Genomic DNA, 4,670 nt, shown 5'->3' on the forward strand with positions numbered 1-4,670 from the left:
TAAAGCAAACTGTTAACGTGCACAATTTTATTGTTCGATTTAACGCAAGCCGATTATTCAAAGAAAAGATTCATTATACATATTTAAGGATATATTGACAATAATCGGAATTTTCCCCTTCCCGATATATTCGTGCATTGCCGTACATGAAATGTTTTTCCTTTCTTTAAACTGAAAAATAAGCGCCAGCAAGAAGCTGTGTTCTGCAGCATACAAATCTGTTATTTAATCTTTGCTGACGTAAAATATATTCGTTCTTCATTTTCCCTCACTTTAAAGAAAAGATTATATTTACTTCCTCCCAGATATAAAAGGATGCCAAACCATGCTATTGGAAAAGCACTCAGCAGTATGGGCAGTGCTGGAGAAAATCTCACTGAGAGCGAGCCCCGCTGCCGCTCACGAAGCCCACGTTTCCTCGGCCAGGCCGGACGCTTGTTGAGCACATGGCAAATGGCCTGGGCAGGGCAGTCAGTGCTGGGACCCCATCTCCTTCCTGGTAACAGACCCCTCCTTGTCATTCAAATGCCGCGTCTTTTTAAAATTTATACTACTAATTTCCTTTCTCTTGGCACCTGTAAGGACGAAATGCTAGTGTGTAACGAACGGTAACAAAACACCTAGAGTTGAATGAAAAGATTTTAAATGCAAAGCAAACGCAGCTGACCATTTCCGTTAGTTGAGCAAAATAAACAAAGGTGATGTGCCCAAGCTCCCACGATCTTCCATCCTCTCGTCTTGCTCCAGTGGCCCCGTTTTCACTCTAATATGAGGTTTTCTGGCTTTTTGCACAAGCCAATTAAACTTTACATAACAATTTCTTTTCCAACAGATTAAACAAGCCACCGAGAGATGGAAAAATGATAATGGAACGGCTGGGGAATAAGCAATATAACACTGAATGGTTTTTGAACTTTAAGATGCTAAGTTTCTTTGATATATTCAGCAGTTTTTGGCAGCGTTAGTGTCTAGATAGTTCCTAGAGCATCTGACTAGACACACCCCCTTCCTGAGGCCTGTCCATCTCCGGTGGCTCAGACCATCAGGCCCTGAGACGGTCACTGTGAGAACCCGGACTCATGTAGAAACAGGTCCCGGACAAGTCCCCTCCGACACCGCACACCCTAGGCTCGGTGAGAGGTCAGGGAGAGGCACGCGTCTGACATGGCCAGATGCCCTCTCCCAAAAGCTAGGTGTTGGAACCTGAAGGAGGTGGGGTCAGAGCTGAGCCTCAGGTCATGCAGACTCTGCCAAGGCTCCATGTTGAAGGCAGACTGGGGCCCTGCTGACCAAAACAGCTGGCTGCACAAGTGAGGACAATAAGCGACCGAGACTCACGATTAAAAATAGAACGTGGCGGACGTGGTTCCAGTGTAGCGGTGAGCACGTCTGCTTTACACGCAGAGGGTCCTGGGTTTGCGCCCCAGTGGAGCCACAGTCCATGGGGTACATGGTCTATGGGCATGCCGCCCTGAACAAGCCCGAAGTCTGATCTCGGAAGCTAAGCAGGGTCGGGCCTGGTTAGTACTCGGATGGGAGACCACCTAGGAAGACCAGGTGCTGCAGGAGTAAAATAATAATAAAAAATTATTAAAAAAATGGAACATGGTTTTCCTGGTAGTGTCCTGTTTCTTTGGTCGGTAGATGGTGCCGGGCTGTTTGAGTTTTCATCAGTGAGCCGTTTTCCTTAGCAAACGCTCCCCTGTACCGGGGCTGGTTTGGATGTGTTTCTGTTTCTCTTAGTAATGATTCCAGATGTAGAGGCAAAACAGTAAATACTTTATGTTCCGTTTCAAAAGAGACATTTTCGATCGTTTTCTGCTTTTCGTAATTTAAGTTGCGAGCATTTGCAGCTTGCTTTCTTAGTGTTAAGTAATGACTTCGTGGCTGAGCCTTGAGAACGCCTCTAGGGAACAGACGTTAGAAAGTTAAGGAGAGTAAAACCTTCCCTCGCTCAAGGCTATGAAGGCTGCAATTTGAAGCTGCATCACCTTCAAAAACATAACTCTGATGAAGAGTTAAACTGAGAACATCCAGTCCCCAGGCTTCTACTTCGTTCAGTGTAAAGGTACGCACAAAAATATGCAGTATCGCCCTGTTGTTTATTACTACAAACTGGAAATACTATTTTATCAAGAGATTTTTAAAGACAGACTGGAGAGTGATATTTCCTATAAATAGGAGCACTTAAATTTGATACGCCGTAATTACACTGTGTGCCTTGCTTAATAATGCAGTACACAGTTCATAAAATTTTAATTGACAGCTATTTACTTCTAAAAACTGAATACTTGTGAAGTATCCTTGCTGAAATGGAGAAATTCTTCCTTCTTTATACTTGAAGATGCAATAAAACATATAACTGATCCTGGCTTCATTACTTCTAACTGGAATAAGGTTTTAAAATCTTTCTTTTGTTTAAACGAATATTTCATTGAATAGCTCCTATAATTCATGATGATATTTATAAAGAAAGTTAATTACTTTGCTTTGAAGGAAAAGTATATTTTTGAATTCTGTAAATTTCATAAAAACGTTTTGATTGGAAAGTGAGCAGATTCTCCTTACAGAATGATTCGTGAGAACTCCTGAGTTTCAGTCACGTTATCTGCAACATCTACTCACCTTAACTTCTGCAAACACTGTTAACCGGGGCTTCCTTTTTGGGTAACCACGCTCACATGATCCTTCCAAATATTGAAGTTCCCGATTTCAGCATACATGCGTGCTGAGTGAAACTGGCTTCATATTTCTGTCTTGAGGGTACAGATGAAAAACTAGGTGATAAGTAGACCCCGAGGGGAACCCACTGCGCGCGTGCAGCGCCTGCCGTGGACTAACGCGTGTAACCTTCGCGTGGGCCTCTGAACCCTCCGACAAGAGGAGAAGCGCTTCGAGGGTGAATCTCCCGAAGTGGAGAGAGTTAGAGGGCTCATCCCGGGACTCGACCAGCAGGTCCGACGGGAATGCTAGCTCTCGTCTCTTAATCGTTCCCCAACTCCTTAAAAACATCTTTTATATTTTCAGCATTTGGGTTTTCTAGCTCCTAGACCGCCGTTGATAATGCGAGCTTAATAATATTTGTGTCACCCAAATCGCAAACTATTTTATAAAAACGTCAGGCTTACGAGGATAGCTTTCTGAAGAACCCACCTGCCCTTGGCACCGCACCCTGACTATGAGCCAGGGTGCATGCGGGGGAGCATAAGTCGCCGTTAAAGACACGTCCTAGCCCAGGTGCTGGCCTCCTCCTCACGCCTCTCCTCTCGCCATCGGGCTCTTTCGACCTCATCTTTTCTTGTCATTTATTCGTTTTCACTATTTCATTTTCCCTATGTCCCTTTCTTACTGTAGTTCTGTTCTCTCTTCTCTTCCACTTTTACTTTTCAAATGTCTGGTAACTTGCAATTAGATTTATCCGGGGATCGTGGGGCACCACGGAAATAGTTTCTTTCGTGAGCTTCATTGGTCAGACAGGTGTTTTGGTTTGGTTTGGTTTATTCAGTATAAGCTTATTTAATTAAAATTAAAGTGGGTAATGGCTCTCTTACCCTTCAGAACTGCACTTAAATCATAACTCCACTCCCCTGCGTGGGTTCGCGTGTACGTACGTATATGCTCGACGTTTTACATTTGTGCGCGTAGCTGCATCTAGTTCCTTCAGGGAATGACTCGCACCTGTGATGCCAAAGGTAAAAACTCAGGGGGAAATGGTATCGTGATGTCCAACGAATCACAAATCTAACCCTCCAAAACTCTAAACAGAAGAGGCTTTATGATGCGGTATGTCTTGGTAAAAGTTAAGGTGAAAAACCAGTTGCGAATATTTACGGCATATTTTAATGAGGACTATTTCTTGTCATCTTAATTACACATCATCGTATCATTGCCTTAAAAAATGAAAAGGTTGACCTTACAACTTGATGTAGTATTGGAGGCAACTTCATTTTTAGGAAGCATTGGCTAAGATTCCCTGTATCACTAACTTGTTTCCTTTCAAATTTAAACATAAACCAAATAATCTCAGCATTTCTCTAACTCTTAAAGCCGCTAGAAAGCTTTTTAAAAGCGAGAAAGAAATGAAGCGTATGATGAATGTTGTAACATGTGTGTCACAGATAAATTCGGTCCTCAGAATATCAGGCTACTACAGTTTAAAATTATGAGTAATAGTTATCAGAATCTAAGAATAACCATATGGGTTCACTGTGATAACAGATGTGACACACAGTGGTCAAACTGTTATAAAATTCCCCGTCAGTCATGTCACTGAGATCTAGGGACAGAACTCGGTTATCTATTTCCTTACACTCGTTCTGAAGCCTCGCGGCGCACACACGCGCATCCAGAGTACATTGTATCTTATATGTAGCGTTTTAGCAACGACTGAGCAACACCGGGCTCCCGAACGTCACCAGACTCGAATCGGTAACTCGAGATTCCTGCTAGCTGCGGCCAGTTTTTACAGTTTTACTACTTATTCGTGCTTTTTTTTGAACTTTACGTAAATCGTGTCGCATGGGTTATAAATACAACTTTTTTCATTGAACACTATGATTATAAAATTAATCGTATTAATATACAATCATGATCAAAATTAAAATTTTAATTTATGGCATTTACATCTAGAAAGTAACCCGGCGCCTGAACGTACGCAATGGTTTTGTACA

General features: G+C 42.5%; 1 pseudogene; it reads left to right on the plus strand.

The window, feature by feature from the left end:
* Positions 1-1,453: 1,453 nt before the first annotated feature.
* LOC120589368 (uncharacterized) lies at positions 1,454-1,569 on the plus strand (annotated as a pseudogene).
* The last annotated feature ends 3,101 nt before the right edge of the window (positions 1,570-4,670 follow it).

Source organism: Pteropus medius, unplaced genomic scaffold (genome assembly GCF_902729225.1).
Source record: "Pteropus medius unplaced genomic scaffold, Ma_sr-lr_union100, whole genome shotgun sequence".
Lineage (NCBI taxonomy): Eukaryota > Metazoa > Chordata > Mammalia > Chiroptera > Pteropodidae > Pteropus > Pteropus medius.